The sequence below is a fragment of the Mercenaria mercenaria genome, chromosome 7, assembly GCF_021730395.1.
Source record: "Mercenaria mercenaria strain notata chromosome 7, MADL_Memer_1, whole genome shotgun sequence".
NCBI lineage: Eukaryota > Metazoa > Mollusca > Bivalvia > Venerida > Veneridae > Mercenaria > Mercenaria mercenaria.
In genome coordinates, this window is record NC_069367.1 from 33,769,714 (window position 1) to 33,787,326 (window position 17,613).

Here is a 17,613-nt window from a genome sequence, read left to right on the forward strand (position 1 = left end):
ATAATGTATGGGCTATGTATGACATCTCTGTGAGCTTTGTATATTATGTATGGGCTATGCATACCATCTCTGTGAGCTTTGTATGTTATGTATAGACTATGTATGACATCTCTGAGAGCTTTGTATATTTTGTATGGACTATGTATGACATCTCTGAGAGCTTTGTATATTATGTATGGGCTATGTATGCCATCTCTGTGAGCTTTGTATATTATGTATAGACTATGTATGCCATCTCTGAGAGCTTTGTATATTTTGTATGGGCTATGTATGCCATCTCTGTGAGCTTTGTATATTATGTATGGACTATGTATGACATCTCTGAGAGCTTTGTATATTTTGTATGGACTATGTATGACATCTCTGTGAGCTTTGTATATTATGTATGGGCTATGTATGCCATCTCTGTGAGCTTTGTATATTATGTATGGGCTATGTTGCCATCTCTGTGAGCTTTGTATATTACGTATGGACTATGTATGACATCTCTGAGAGCTTGTATATTTTGTATGGATAGTATACTCTCTGTGAGTTGTTATTATGTATGACTATGTATGACATCTCTGTGAGCTTTGTATATTATGTATAGGCTATGTATGACATCTCTGTGAGCTTTGTATATTATGTATAGGCTATGTATGACATCTCTGAGAGCTTTGTATATTTTATATGGGCTATGTATGACATCTCTGTGAGCTTTGTATATTTTGTATGGGCAACGTATGACATCTCTGTGAGCTTTGTATATATTGTATGGGCAACGTATGACATCTCTGTGAGTTTTATATATTATGTATGGGCTATGTATGACCTCTGAGAACTTCTTTTTATTTTGCATAGTCTTTGTATGAGTATTTGCGAGTTAGAGTTTGGTTTATTTTGTGTTGGCTTAGATATGACAACTCGAAGAACTTTTTATATCTTTTATGGAGTTAATAGCCAATATCTTGCGAAAAAGACAACGTTTCAGTTTTGCTGGTTGTCCCATATGACTCTGCATTGAAGATCGTTGTAAAAAGTAGTATAACCAATGAAACGATTTCTAAAGATGTCAAAGATATAATAAAAGGGGTACCTCATGCGAATTAGAAATAAATGTCAAATGCACATGCAAATTTGACTGAAATGATTCGGATTGTTGATAATAAGCTTTTCCGTCAATTCATTTCATTGCATAATTTATTTATTAATTTATTATTAAATCCAGAATGGCGTGATGGCATAATTTGTTATATTTTTATATGTATATAAGTAAATACACTACCATGATATACAAGATCTTTCAATACTGTTGTTATTGTATGCACCTTATGATATTGAAACAAATAAAGTTTACATTCGTGTATATTGTTTTATTTTATCTATTTCATGGGGTCTATTTTGGTGAGTGCGGTAAGAGAACATTTCTAGTATTCTTTCTGCACGTTCGCATCGAATTTTATTTTGATTAAACTTTCAACTTTTTCAAAACTTTAAAATATACTTAGAAATTTCAGCAAATAAAAATCATAGGGTCGTGTGCTTGGTTTTTTATTGCTAGACTGATTTGGAAAATTTGGACCTCACGCATTTTTCATAATTGGAGTCTATGGTAAAATCAAAACTTTCATAATAGTTTCGTGAATAGTATTTTTTCTACAATGTAGATTTTAATGAAACTTGGCACAGCTGTTAATAAACATATGGCCTATAATGTGGTGAAATAAAATGTATAGGTCCATACGCTTATTTTGAGATATTTGACAATGATCAAAGTGAACCACATTTCACGCTAATTTTAAGACATTTTTTTTAATTATTTAACCTGTCAGATGTTTTAAGATCATATTTTAACTTAAAAAGATAGTAACAGTGCCATTGTAATAAATTTACTCACAGGTTGTCACTGATTCATAAAAGGATTTTTATTTCCGTACGCCGAATCCAGGCTTTATTCTACGTTTTCCGGATAAATGACGTCACTTCCGGTTTATGGAGGCAGTAAACAGTTTTCAGAGCTTCTCGGCCTAGAGCCGCCTACCCAACTTTCAAAACCTCACACAAAAGTTTGTAACCACACACCTGAAATAAAGATATTGCAACATTAACATGATTGTATGTCTATCGTTACAAACTATCTGCAATACATCCCTAATATCTAGTTTTCTTTTTACAAGACCTGAATTTTGTGCTCTCCCGGTCGCGGAAACTGATGAAAAAAAAAGCCAAATTTGCCAATTTTCAAATCGCTGTAGAAAATTCACTGCAAATGATAGCCCCAACTGCTACACGGTTTCGTACTTCGATAACACTGTAAAATCAGAAAATAAGCTCAAATATATGTGCCATCCGTACCGTTTTTTCACTATTTCAGTTTTCCTGAAGCCCCTGCTAAAATGACAACTCCACGTTAAGCTAGCTCAGCGCAGGCATGTATTCGCATCTGCAAGTCATTACGTAATAATATCAACATCAAGGCTACTCAACTAAATTTTTTAGATAAGTGAAACACAATTCTAGCCAATGAAACTTCAATTCTAGCAGTTATTATTATTTTGAAGTTCAAATATGCACTTCAATCCGTAAACTGCCTCTTATTTGTAAATTTGACCTTGGCCAATTCGACACTAACAGCTGAAAACTGCCTCCTTAAGAGAGACAAAAATGATCCCAATAGTATGACATTTGCTGTTTATTTTGTAATTTAATCAATTCAGACCAAAAGAAACCCAATTTCATACATATCCAACATATGCTGTTGAAAATTTTGACAACTGGAATAGATCATGTATGCAAAAATTCTACCAGGAACGAGTACCGAAATTCACTAGTAATATTATTGTTTCATTAAAGGCCCCTTGCATACAAAAATGAGGTCTCAATCATGCTTTTAGTATCTAGATATGTTCAACTGCCAAGCTGGCTGAATTTTATGGCAATGTTAAGTCACTGGTGCTGTGCTGAACCTGCTCCAGAAAGCTACAAACACATGCATGAGCACCGTATGTCACCGTCTTAATTTAAGTAACGTTTCACAAAATACCACTACATGCTAATTTGTCTATCCCAAGACACTAAATGGTGTCTATTTGAAGATAATTATCTGCACTGTGATGTTTAGCTATGATGTACATGACTTTCTACCCAAAATCTCTGTAGAAAATTAACTGCAAATGATAGCCCCAACTGCTACACGGTTTCATTCTCCGGTAACACTGTAAAATCTGAAAATAAGCTCAAATATATGTGCCATCCGTACCGTTTTTTCACTATTTCAGTTTTCCTGAAGCCCCTGCTAAAATGACAACTCCGCTTTAAGCTAGCTCAGCGCAGGCATGTATTCGCATCTGCAAGTCATTACGTAATAATATCAACATCAAGGCTACTCAACTGAATTTTTTAGATAAGTGAAACACAATTCTAGCCAATGAAACTTCAATTCTAGCAGTTATTGTTATTTTGAAGTTCAAATATGCACTTCAATCCGTAAACTGCTTCTTATTTGTAAATTTGACCTTGGCCAATTCGACACTAACAGCTGAAAACTGCCTCCTTAAGAGAGACAGAAATGATCCCAATAGTATGACATTTGCTGTTTATTTTGTAATTTAATCAATTCAGACCAAAAGAAACCCAATTTCATACATATCCAACATATGCTGTTGAAAATTTTGACAACTGGAATAGATCATGTATGCAAAAATTCTACCAGGAACGAGTACCGAAATTCACTAGTAATATTATTTTTTCATTAAAGGCCCCTTGCATACAAAAATGAGGTCTCAATCATGCTTTTAGTATCTAGATATGTTCAGCTGCCAAGCTGGCTGAATTTTATGGCAATGTTAAGTCACTGGTGCTGTGCTGGACCTGCTCCAGAAAGCTACAAACACATGCATGAGCACCGTATGTCACCGTCTTAATATAAGTAACGTTTCACAAAATACCACTACATGCTAATTTGTCTATCCCAAGACACTAAATGGTGTCTATTTGAAGATAATTATCTGCACTGTGATGTTTAGCTATGATGTACATGACTTTCTACCCAGAATCACTGTAGAAAATTAACTGCAAATGATAGCCCCAACTGCTACACGGTTTCATACTCCGGTAACACAGTAAAATCTGAAAATAAGCTCAAATATATGTGCCATCCGTACCGTTTTTTCACTATTCCAGTTTTCCTGAGGCTCCTGCTAAAATGACAACTCCACGTTAAGCTAGCTCAGTGGAGGCATGTATTCGCATCTGCAGGTCATTACGTAATAATATCAACATCAAGGCTACTCAACTAATTTTTTTAAATAAGTGAAACTCAATTCTAGCCAATGAAACTTCAATTCTAGCAATTATTATTATTTTGAATTTCAAATATGCACTTCAATCCGTAAATTGCCTCTTATTTGTAAATTTGACAGCTGAGAACTGTTTACTGCCTCCTATTAAACGTCCAGAATTACCTTAACAAAAGAAAATATGAAATGTTACACCACAAACCAGATAAAGTGACCGTATGAGGAAGTCAATCGGGTGACGAGCATATGATATTGAAATAACTATCCAAGGATATGAAAACAGCTCATGAGAATCAATACAAATTACAAAGTAAATTGATGTAGGTTAAGGCAAAGACATATGTGAATTAATAAATAGTTTGTAATATTCCACCTGAAAGAATCTCTAGTTTGAATAAATAAATGAATATATTCGCTTGTACATGAAAACTTGCACAAAGTTAAAATAAATAAAAAACATGCAATGTTACCTGCAACGTCTATCCGCTGTATATAGTTTCCTTTCACACAATGAATAAAGTATGTGCCTACCATACGAAACACAGTATCGATTTATATGTAAATACTGCACGTTTTAAAACGCAACACATGTATGCAGCATCTCTCCAAAGTAAAAACTAAATAATATTGTAAACATCTTTGATCTCTCTTTCTTGAGCGAAATTATGTTATTAAACAATGTTAAAATGAATTTTTCTTTTGTTAGCTGATGACTACCTAAAGATTTTTATGGTCCGCAATAATATAAATGCTTGTTTATTTTTAAGTGCTGGTGTTTACATAAGCGATCTCCTATATATGCGTGTTAATAGTTTTGATAAAGACGCTTAAATTATTGACATTTTATTTTAAAAAAAGGCCGAAATAGAATCTTTGCATTAATTTTTGACAACAGAATAGTATTCCAATAATCAAAAAAAAAATCTATCGGTAGATAGAATAATCCACCAAACACTATAGTGTATTACATGTACATCGCAGGATTATTTCGATCTAACTCTGAAATGCGCGTAAATGAATATCATTATGAAAAACAAAAGTGTTTACAAAAATATGAAAGCGTTTCGTTGAATATGCGCACACATGTCCTACAATTTCATTTTAATATTTCTTGCGAAAAAGAAATGAGTGACATGTATTATCTAATGATCGTCATTTTTTCTGTTGTTCGATTATGTAGCTTTTTATCTGTACTTGAATGCACTTCCTTCTATTGTCTTTGCATATATGTATGGCTGTGACGACATGTCGCGCAAGGACCGTATTACCTTCCTTGTATTAAAAGGTATGTTTACAAAATATTAAAACTGGCGAGGTCATGTGCAAAGTGTTTTATATAACGTATAGAAGAAATATACGAACACTGCAAACACGGTTGATACATGCCTTTCTGCTTGTATATTAGCCTGAATCTAAAAAGGGGGAGAGTGATAAAATTTAAAGACTTAAATCGATTGGGTACCGTGAGCTAAGAGGATTACGTATTTATTGCTACATGCATAATGTTATATCAAGAGAAACTCGTGTTTTATTTATAGATAATGCGTCAAATGCATTTGATCATTGTATAACATCAAATCTGTATCATGTTTCATATACCATTCCCTTAACCCTTACCCTGCTAAATTTCTCAAATGGAATGGTCCATCATTCAATTTGGACAATACCATTTATTATTCGAAGGGGTGTTCACTGAAAATTTACTGACTGAATAGCGAACAGTGCAGACCATGATCAGACTGCACGGATATGCAGGCTGATCTTGGTCTGCACTGTTCGCAAAGGCAGAATCACTTGCCGCCAGCAGGCTAAGGGTTAATATCTTAACCGTAGATCCACCGAAGTGTAAAATCGGCGGTTACCCTATGTACAGGTATGCAAAGTTGATGAACTAAAGGTATAAAGCATAAGGCGAAAGAATTATTACATAAAAAGTTATCTACAGAGGGAAAATAAAACTGCGTCTCTTGAAACAGGGTTTTTGTTAAAGTAGGTGAAAGTTTATCACAGTACCGAAGTTCAACTAATCGGTTAAGGTACTGAATACCGAGACAATATTGTCGATTATTTTGAATATGCAATTTTAGGGTTAGGGACAATATAGTTGCCGCGTCGTCCTTCTGTCGCTTTGCCCGTCCGTCCAAAAACTTTGTCCGGATATATCATCCTACAGTTTTCAAGGGATTTGTCAAAAACTTGCAGAAATATAATTTCTGAATATTTATTTCTGTTATAATTAGTCATATATCTTGCCCAGTTAAGCAGATATAACCGTTTACATAATATTGTGTATTGTGTACTACTAATATAACCCTTGACCAGAAAAGCGATACATCCTGACTGTCTAACAATAGAGAGTTCTCCCAAAATAACAGCTATATATCATCCTCACATTACCAGCACGTGAATGTACCTGTAAGGGTTACGACTTGAGGTCCTCTGATATTTGACATAATTAATTTTTATGCATTGCGCAATACATTTACATATTTGTAGGGATAATTCCTTTTCAAAAGTTTTTAAAAAATCTTATCCATCCCGGACTGGCACACCTTGTCAGGGCATAACTGTACCCTGCTATTGAAATTATGATAAAAATGTTAGTAAATAATGAAATAATTGTTCGGATACCTTCTGTTACAGTTTTCCAGGGCTCTGGAATGTAAACGTAATAGAAATGTATCACTTTGAAATGAATTTGCGTATCATATTAAGGCATATGTTTAGCATTGCCAGTTTTTGAACTCTAGCAACAGTTCTCGAGGGACTAGGCTGTAGCTTGCAGAAAGTCATTGCATTTAAATGAGCCGCGCCATGGGAAAACCAACATAGTGCATTTGCGACCAGCATGGATCCAGACCAGCCTGCGCTTCCGCTAACGGTTTCTCTAATTGCAATAGACTTTGAAAGCGAACAGCATGGATCCTGACCAGACTGCGCGGATGCGCAGGCTGGTCTAGATCCATGCTGGTCACAAATACACTATGTTGGTTTTCTCATGGTGCGGCTCAAATGAGCTTGCATACACTGTATAGATATGCATGTTATGAGACATGGCCATTTCAATTACAAAACCTATTTCCAAGACAGCTTGTACTTACACATGTGCATTTTAGGATATTTATGTACTAAAGTAGCAAGAGCTCAAACTTTCTTTTGAATAATTACAAATTGATCTTCCCTTTGTGTATTTTTATCTTACTTTATCTTTACTTGTACATGTCATTTAATTTAGACAGTATCTATACAGCTACAACATGAATTTTCAAGAATCCTGAATTGCTGTTACGATTGTAATTTGATATCATTTATAATAGACCTTTGTTAGACTGAATATGAAAGAAACATTGCTCTGGTTTTAAATGTTTCTCACCCCTCCCCTTCCCACCCCAACCCCAAAACAACATACCCCTCTCCAAAATTTCCACTAAATTTTTAAGCATAATCTTGCTCAAAATAAATTTGAAGCTGGAGATTAAGTTTAACTTGATATATTAAGGATGTTTCAACTCGTTTAAAATCGTAACTTATCTGCACTAGTTACCAAATTACATCCCCTTATACTGTTGTTTTGTGACTCATTCATTTCCTATGCATATCGACACACTTCCTGTCGTCAGCTAACTGATATACCTCTTGTTATTGTAATTTTAATATTTTCCACTATTATTGCTTAATTTGACTATGTTTCTCAAAGTAATTATCTCCCCTGACGGTGAACTATTTAAAAGACAGTTCGGTTATGTCTACAAATAGATAGACTATTTTATCTTCTTTTCACCGATAATAATGAGGTGTTGTATTATTCGAAAAGTAGTCGTTTCAATTGAATCAACAGATGAAATTGGTATAATGATAAACATACGTTAACAATCTATCATTTTACATAATTAAGGGTGCAGGATACCTCTGCCGTATTAAGAAATTATTTATATTTGAGCCGCACCCTGAGAAAACCAACATAGTGCATTTGTGACCAGCATGGATCCAGACCAGGCTGCGCATCCGCGCAGTCTGGTCAGGATCCATGCTGTTCCCTTTCAAAGCCTATTGCAATTAGAGAAACCGTTAGCGAACAGCATGGATCCTGACCAGACTGCGCGGGTGCTCCTGCTGGTCTGGATCCATGCTGGTCGCAAATGCACTATGTTGGTTTTCCCATGGCGCAGCTCATTTGATTGTAATCTCAATGATTCATCACGTAAATCAGTCATTGATTGACATTATCCTGTGTAACTCTAAATCCTTTTCGCAAAAGTATTTCTTAATTAAGAAGTATATTTGTCATATATTCCTAAAATGTAAATTGATGCAACATACAAATATTGCTTTAACACTCCTGTGTTTTCCGAAAATTCCACTGAATTTAGAAGAAAAAAATATCAATTTCACGTGTATATAAGTACTTATGGATAGGAATGAAAATAAAAACTATGATTGTTTTGTTTTTTTTTTTTTTTTTTTTTTTTTTTTTTTTTTTTTTTCAATTATACAATTTAAGAATATGACATGAAGATAGACTATGATTCAGTGCGTGGGGTTTCACAGGGTTTTGTTTCTTCTTTTTTTTTTGTTGTTGTATATTTGGGTTTTTTTTTTCCAAATTATACAATTTACGAATATAACATGTAGACTATGATTCAGTGCGTGGGGTTTCACATGGTTTGGTTTCAATTATTTATTTATTAGGTTTGGCAAAATATAGAGACAGGTAATTGGTATTTTAATAAATGAAATATTAGTACAATTATTTTTGGGTGAAATGACGAAAGAGTTTAAAATGTCAACACTAGAAATCAGTGTACATGTTTCGTGTTATGTATTGGCCATAATCCTTGCTACTACAATTTTATTTCAAGATTAAAGACAGGTGAATGGATTCGACATTTGAAGCTGTAATTTACTAATTCATCGTCACCTCACAGGGGCCATTTGTATAAACATGCAATACATCAAAAAGAAATATTAACAATTAGAATAGAAGCACGGCGGGAAGGCTTTATTTCAATACAATGTGTGAAAGAAAAGCTCATAAGAATATTCATATGGTGTCTTTACACGAAGTTTATGAAACATTTGAAAGCATGTGAAACATAAGAAATTTAAGGGGACGCATATTGCTACATCCACAGTTCATACAGAAATGAGGAAGGGGTGCATATTCAAGAAATCGATGGTGGAAAGATAAAAAACATATTCCTAAACTGATATAATACTGATGGACACCTGTAATATTCAGTACTTTGTGGATAAGGATGTGGTATTATGAATGTAATAGGAAAACAGAGGTCTTTGTGAAAGTACATTCAACACAAAATATTAAGCTTTTGTATAAGGAAAAAACAGGTCTTTTACAATAACAGTGTTACAAATAATGTTGAAGGGATGAAATTTTCTTTCTAACACACCAGGTTTGCTTAAACATGTAAAAATTTACGCCACGTCATTTCAGGGATGGACGCCATATTTCTCATTGTTAAAAAAATGTAAACAAAAAAATCAGAGTGGGATTAGCATTGCAAGGGCATAACATGACATTCTACACAATGAATACCTTAGAACAGATATCTAAGATGCTACACAGGTCAGGCGGGTTAAATGCATAATGTCCATCACTTGAAATTCATCTTGAAATTGTGGTTAATTTTAGTTTATTTACATGGTTTTTAATTTTCCCACGACTTCTCGGCGATTCACTGCGAAATGTATTACTGCGCCGGACGAAAGGTTACTCTAATAAACAACGGGAGACAACTTAGGTGTCAGCACGTGTATGATTTTTTAAAAAAAAAACATGTCGCTGATTACAATTTCTTATCAAATAATGTATCCTATTCAGATATTCGTCTTTAATATTAGAAAATTATTAAATTCTGTGGACATTTATCAAAAAATATTACTTACAGTGGACTACTTTGCGCATCAAACTGGTGTCCGTTTCAGTTGTGAGGCACTTCCGTTATACTTTTTGACAACAATAACAAAACACAAAATGAATCAATAAAGTCACTTATAAACCGACTGCTACTTACATCAGTGTAAGTATAGTTGTTGTTGTAACATTATACTTGTTCATTACGTTATGAGATAAAATTTATCTTGAACTGCATAATCCATTAATTACGTTTAGATGATATTGCGTTTACAACCGTTTTTTACGTGAATGGCAGCATTCTCGTGCAACTCGTGCAAACAGAGATATGAAAAGTATGGTGGAGAATTCAAGGACAAATTAGAAATGACATTAAAGTGAGGATAACTTTATATTCCTCTAGTTTTGATCATTGACATTCCTGCTGTGTATTAGTAAGTTTTGTGAACAAGATTAGAATGTTACTTTTGCACATGTACACATTGATTGGACCTCTCAACCAAATTTCATACCATATTTTAGGGATTTTTAAGACAATACATTTTCAAAAATTTATTGAATGTATTTTGATATTTAAGTGCATTGTAGTTCATGAATACCATCGTTGAAAATTAATAATGGCAACATTTCTAGGCCCTTATTGTAAGCCGCTCGACTTCTGTAACGATAAATGTTTAATGTAATAAGGGGAATATACTCGTTTAGTTTTTAGTTTTCCTTGACCACCGTATCTTTTCTTAAGCTCTACTTTGTAAACAAACTAAATAATGTGTTTTAGTTTACATATGCAAAATGAAAAGCAAGACAGTGAACTTATTTCACTTTTTTTCTTTAAATTAGAATCTGTAGGAGATTGATAAATGTTTGGACAAGGTGAAGCACTATTATTTTCGCACAAAATAGTATTAATTGTTGACTTTTAATGTACACAAGAAGTCTTATGTAATTCAACAATAACTTTCTTGTTTCAGTTTTTCTCATTTTTATTTTAGTGAGCAACCCTTTGTGTACTTATAACAGTTGAAACAGTATCCATTTCATGTACCAAAACCTTGTACTTTTTCGCAGGTAAATTTTATCATACCCCACCCACTTTTTTCTAATTTCAAAGTATGCGTCCCCTTAAGTTTATACGACAAGAGTGGTTATTCCCCTTGATTTGAAACAATCTGTTTCCATTGAAGCCACGTAAAGGGAAATAATCAGTTTTGTTTGTTTGTTTTGGGTTTAACGCCGTATTTAACGGTATTTCAGTTATGTAACGGCGGGCAGTTAACCTACCAGTGTTTCTGGGGTCTGTACCAGTACAAACCTGTTCTCCGCAAGTAACTGCCAACTTCCCCTCATCAGAGGTGGAGGACGAATGATTTCAGACACAATGTATTTTATCAAATCGTCACGGAGAACATACGCCTAACCCAGGGCTCGAACTCACGACCCCGAGTTCCGTAGATCTGCGCTCTCCCTATTGAACTAAGCGGGCGGGCTGGAAATAATCAGTATCTTACCCCATCCGTGGATTTCAGTAAGAAACTACAATGTATATACTTCTTATTTATCAAAACAATACAAAGATCATATTCAATTGCTGTTATATCATCAGTATAGATCAATGTCATGGACTCAGTAGTTACTGTTTCCACCTTAAGTGATGTCAAATAAACAAGAAACCATGTTCAAAAGTTACAGGAAAGTATTCGTCAATGTGAGCCCCAGTAAGTGAATTCCTTACACATGTTAAAAGCAAAGATATGCGAAATATAAAATATAAAAATGCACGTGTGAAAATATTTCTTAAATAGCAAAATATTCATGTACACATGTAAAATCTTTCTTCTAGAGGGCTTTAAAAAACTGTCTTTCATGGAACTGAACAGGAAAATGTAGCGCCAAACGAGAACAAAACATCGAGGTGTGTGTCAAGACAGTTTAAAAAACTTTCAAAGTCTGTTATTATTTGCTTGGGTGCGTTTTATATTTCCCGGAAATAGTCACATAATATGCTTTTTCACATTTACGATTTCAATCAAAAGATTTTAAACGATCAAAAAAATAAGACACGATTTAACTAGTCTATATACGCGTAAGTCAGTTACAAATGCAGCAACTATCTTTTATACACCGAGAGCCCTAGGTACTGAGAACAGAACAGCCGTTTTTTTATGAAATGAGAAAAGTTAGAATTATTTAGAATATATCAAGCCATAAGATGTTTACCATGAAGGTAGTGTAAAAAGTAGCTTTTGTCAAATTTTGAAATCCAAAAACTCATTATTTTTGCTATTTTGTGCAAGTTTATTATAACTTTTAATGGAGCTCAATATTATATTGATGGCCAATGTATATTTTATTTATTTATAATGAAATCTACGTACTAAACCTAGAGATTTGTTTCGAATAATATTTGTGAAACAGTCTTTTTTAAAACAGATTTTCGTATAAAAAAAATTCACCAACATGATGGGACGATGTAATTTTCATCTCGTCTTTATTACCACGAAGCATTTCCAAATCCGAAAAACATTCTGTTAGCAGCAGTAATAAAGTCTAAATTTCAGAACACTATAAACTCATCTCAAGGACATTCTGCATAGTTAAAAGCCATTTTTGCAAATTTTGACATATTTAGAAATTTAGAAAATGTGTTTTATATCCATGTATCTAGCTTACTGAATTTCGACATAAAACTAAGACTTCCTTAAAATTTTGACATTAGTGAACATTTTAGGAGTAAGGTTTATATAAATCAGTTCTTTCAAAAATCTTATCAAAACTAAGGAAAATTATGAATAACATTGCCAAAATTTACAAAAGAAACTGTAACATTTTATCATTAATACCTTGAGTTTGCACGCCGTTGTGACTTGCACTGTTGCTTTTTCCATCAACATACAGAGAAAATGTGAATAAACATTTACTACGCTGCCGCAGTTTCAACAATATACTGGTAGTAGATCTGAACGCCTTGCAATATCCAGAGTCACAGGGTTTAGTCTGCTTGATTTTGATTGCATACGATATTGGTAGAAATTTCGAATGAAGGTTCGACTTATAAATATAAAGCTCTTGAATGAATGACAACATTTGAAAGGAGAAGAGTCGGTACCCGTTTTATAGAAATTAGGGGTATAGCTAAACTTTTTCAAACAGTTTCAAGAATGTTAGAAAATAATCGAAGGTAAATTAGTCATAAAACTGATAACTTAGGGTATATTTTACTTTTGATGTAGAAATAAGCTGAATGTAATGATTTTTAGACACGTTTTTAAATGTTTTAACTTGACAATCATTTTAAATGTTTTAACTTGACAATTATATTATATAACAACTAAATCCTCGACTGCAAGGCTAAACTAAATTGGTAATTGTTCACAATTTCTCTTATTTTCCAATGGCAAATCCTTCCTACTGGAAACATATCCCATGACGGACTATTACCATAGGATGCACATAGAAAATTCTCCCCATGGATAAAATTGACACTTCTCTCTGAATTCCCATGGGAAACTGCTAGTTCTTTAACTATTTGCAAGATACGTAATAAAAATGTATTTGTAAACGCTGAAAACGATGACTTATAACTTGAACTAAACATTTTAAAGTATTTTGCCTATCATAAACTCGCATCGAATTTTTACAATCAGAAAATATCGCTCACATAGGAAGGAAACAGACGTTTTCCTAGGGAAGGCGTTTTTTTCCCGTTGGATGTTTTGTCTTCGAAAGACAATATCTCAAAAAAAACAACATTGAAAACGTTAGCTATGATTTTTCGTTTAATAACTTATTTCAGTTAAAACACTTTTGCCAAATATTGTTCGTGACAAATACAAATCAGGTGAATGTTTGGTGAAATGTGAAGCAGATTTCATAATACTCAAAGTAAAAGTGATTTAGTAAATTTAATGAAATAAAAGTATAAGGAACTTGTGTTCGGATAAGTGTATGTACGTGATAAGTTTTAACGTGATTTTTGCCATCGTCTTTATATCATGTGAAAATTGTAGACCTATTGTACAAGCGACTTTACATATAAGTATTTAAACAAAATAAAAAATAACTGGTTTCACGTTGTGAAATCTCCTAATAGCATTCACGCTTTGGTTAACCTTGTTTCAGATGGTTAAACCTTGATTCACTGAGAGCTCCCTTCCCCAAATCCCTCTCTCTCTCTCTCTCTCTCTCTCTCTCTCTCTCTGGCTCTCTCTCTCCCTGGTAAGACACACCCTCAGAAAAAAGAAATGATTTTGATTAAAACAGACGTATCTTTTCGTTTAGACCGGGTGCTGTAAAACTTGGGATTATGAGTACGAGCACCCACTCTTCCGTCTAAAATTACTACATTTTGGAGATAGATTTTCTTACAACTAGAACGCTAAAATTCCAGAGATGCTTCGGGATTTGAAGCGTATTCTTTATCTTGAAATATCCTATAATAGTGTAAGTAACAGCCCTCTAGCGGAGTCGCCAACATAGGTTACCACTAGTGGCTATAAATGAGTTTAACTTTAACAACACAATTATATACTTTGGGGATCTTTAATCCAAAGTGGTGCGGGTCAGGTGGTTGAAACTGCCCAGACACTGAAGACTCTTTGTCTTTATAAAGCATGTCAAAATTAATACACTAAATTATTACTAGCGCAATACAGTCAGATTCAAACTAAACATCATCAATAACCATTCATTGGTTCGCGAAGCATTAACGCAAAGCAAGTCTGATTAAAATTGAACTTCATTGGTTCACGAAGCATTAACGCAATACAGGTTTAACTCTAGACTGGCATCAGTCGTTAGAGTCATTAAATGTAAAGCACTTGGCCATAAAATCGATCCTCTCTGATACCACTTTCTGAAATTTTTTACAATATCTCTTGCCTCAGTCTCTAACGTTGAGATGAGCCTACAGAGAAGATGTTTTTTACTGAGAAAATATCAGTCAGTATGAAGAAATTAATATTATTACAGATTATTTGATCTCAACAGACTTTGTAAGTCTAGTTTGACTAAAATTGAACATTATTAATAATCTGCCATTGGGTCACTAATCATTAACACAATACAAGTCAGATTCAAACTGGGCATCTTTAATAACCAGCCACTGGTTCACGATACAATAAGACAAGGCAGGCTATGGAAAATATATAGTAGCATGTATCTGAGATATAGACACATCATTTTTTCGTGTAACGAGGGAAAGAGTTTGTCAGCTAATTAAAGAAGTAGGCTCCACATTTCATTGCGCATTGCATAAAGACGTAAACACATATTGGGGTCATATATCCATATATTTATAGCAGAAAAAACTTTTTGAAAATAATTACACTAATATAAAAGACAAAAAAAAAACGTTATATGTTAAATCTATAAAACAAACTTTTGATTGGTTCATATTATGTTTTGGAGAGAAAGGGAAACACAATATCCCGGCTGCTAATCGCGCAGTTCGAGCATCATCGGTGCTCCGTTTCAACGGAATTGCGGCACTTCGGTTGACGATCTGCGCACGAAAAATAGGTAAATTTCTTTTTCTTTGTGTTATTTTATTTTTGGAATAGGATATCAAAAATCGGGCTTCGTATTCCGACCTGTATGCAAACAAAGATATATCCTGTAACATATCTTCTAAAAAAGTGAAAGAATTTGTAAGCGCATAGTTTTGCGTATACTGTTAAACGGTATTCGATTTTGCCTATTGTTTTAAGTATAAATGCGACAATTATATTTAATTCTTTTAGGTAGAACCTACAATCAGTACCTGGTCAGAACAGGCAAAATATTCTCAAAGTCCACATATTATTAAGAGAAATACTGGATGGTTGCACTATATCAATGAACTGTAGAAACAGTAAAGTGATGTCGTTCTGATTCATAATTTGATACCTACAAGACTTTGAGAGAAGACCTGTTGAAGATTTTTATATAAAGAAAACTCAAAGATTTTGATAACTTTTGTACAATTTTATTGTCTAGTTTTCTGTATTTTAATGTTATACATCAAGATAGAATGGACCACTGCTACAATTTAAACACAGAAAATACGTTGGACAGGGGAGGTGGTGTCTGTAACTGATCAGCGGCAAATGTATCTATTTTTCTCGTATTTTAATATAATTGTTTTTGCTTTTCTGTACGATTCTTTTTATGTCCATTTTTTTCTGTTCTTGATATGATAAGTGATTGTTCACATATATCACATAACGTCAGTATTTTTGAATAACATATAGTCTGCTTTTTAGGGGAGGGTCCCCGATAATGTGGTTATAACTTCTTGCCCAACCCATTTGTATATTTACATTGAATTTATGTATGCTTGTTGTGTGTATGTGAATAGAATATGTATACGAACTAAATCACCACCACAATATACCAGACCAATTACGGCAAAGCGCCTAGCATACAAACGAACACGCACATGCCACAGCAAGTCCACTAACCCAATAAGATTAGTTTCGACGCTGCTTTATATACGAACCCGAATTGTATTACACATTCGTACTGGTTCAACTTTTTGCATATATATACTCAAATCTCTGTTTTCATGTCTCACAAATCAGTAATGACATTTTAGTCTTTTTAACTGTTTGGGACCAGAGAAGCTATAGTTTCTCTTTTTGAAAGTGAACAAGATCTGGAGGATACACTGAATATATAGAGATAGTTTGCATTAAGGGATATAATTAAATTCAGAACAGTTGACTTTCCCATACGTGAGATCCATATATATATATATATATATATATATATATATATATATATATATATATATATATATGATTAAACTAAACTGAAGATTTTTGTGACAGGCATACTCATGATACGTGTAAATTTTCGAAAGAGTTCCCGTGAGTGGACTGACGATAAAAGACCGACCGGTCAACAACCTAGTTATGCCAATGCGAGACTATCAAAACGTGTATCAGACGCTTGTTGTTTTACCCTACATCTATGAAACTCAATGACAAGTCCTTGGCAGTATAACATATTGGCATATGGACATTGGCGTTGACTCAGTGTTTGTGCGTCTGTTAGTAGTGTAGAGAAATCTCGAATTCTTCCTGCATGTACGAATATTAGAATTGTATGACTGTATGACTTTAAATTTCTTATGAATTTGTTTTAATAAGACTAGTAAAATGACTAGAATTGTGATGCCCAACTGGTTGTTAATGATTTAATAGGGGTTCTGGAATATAGTTGTGGTGGACCCGGCGTGTTTTTGTCGAGTGTGCTTGTTTCATTGTCTTTTGAAAAGAAGATTTTCTTGATGTGAACAAATGTGATTTTGTTTTCAGATACGTTTAATGTTTTGTTCTAAAATCAAAGGAAGCAATTTCCGAGAATTTGAATACAAATGAACTCAACTGACTGTTATAGTAACATGTTACATTTTATATTCCAGATTATTATTTAATGTTCAGTATTTCAGAGAAAAAATGAATGTATAAAAGATAAATAGTTATT

At 33.6% G+C, this 17,613-nt stretch overlaps 1 protein-coding gene across 4 annotated transcripts in view; it reads right to left on the minus strand.

Moving 5' to 3' along the window:
- LOC123555951 (annulin-like) overlaps positions 1-17,613 on the minus strand; it is a 56,481-nt gene that overhangs the window by 37,231 nt on the left and 1,637 nt on the right. The window contains exons 1-2 of one of the 4 annotated variants that reach the window (XM_053548070.1): positions 4,748-4,984; positions 1,877-2,061 (exon numbers count right to left, since the gene is read on the minus strand). The gene's annotated coding sequence lies outside the window, so the exon portion shown is untranslated. Of the gene's footprint in view, positions 1-1,876; positions 2,062-4,142; positions 4,379-4,747; positions 4,985-17,613 lie in introns of those variants that run through there. The other 3 variants (XM_053548074.1, XM_053548072.1, XM_053548071.1) reach the window with 3 other exon arrangements.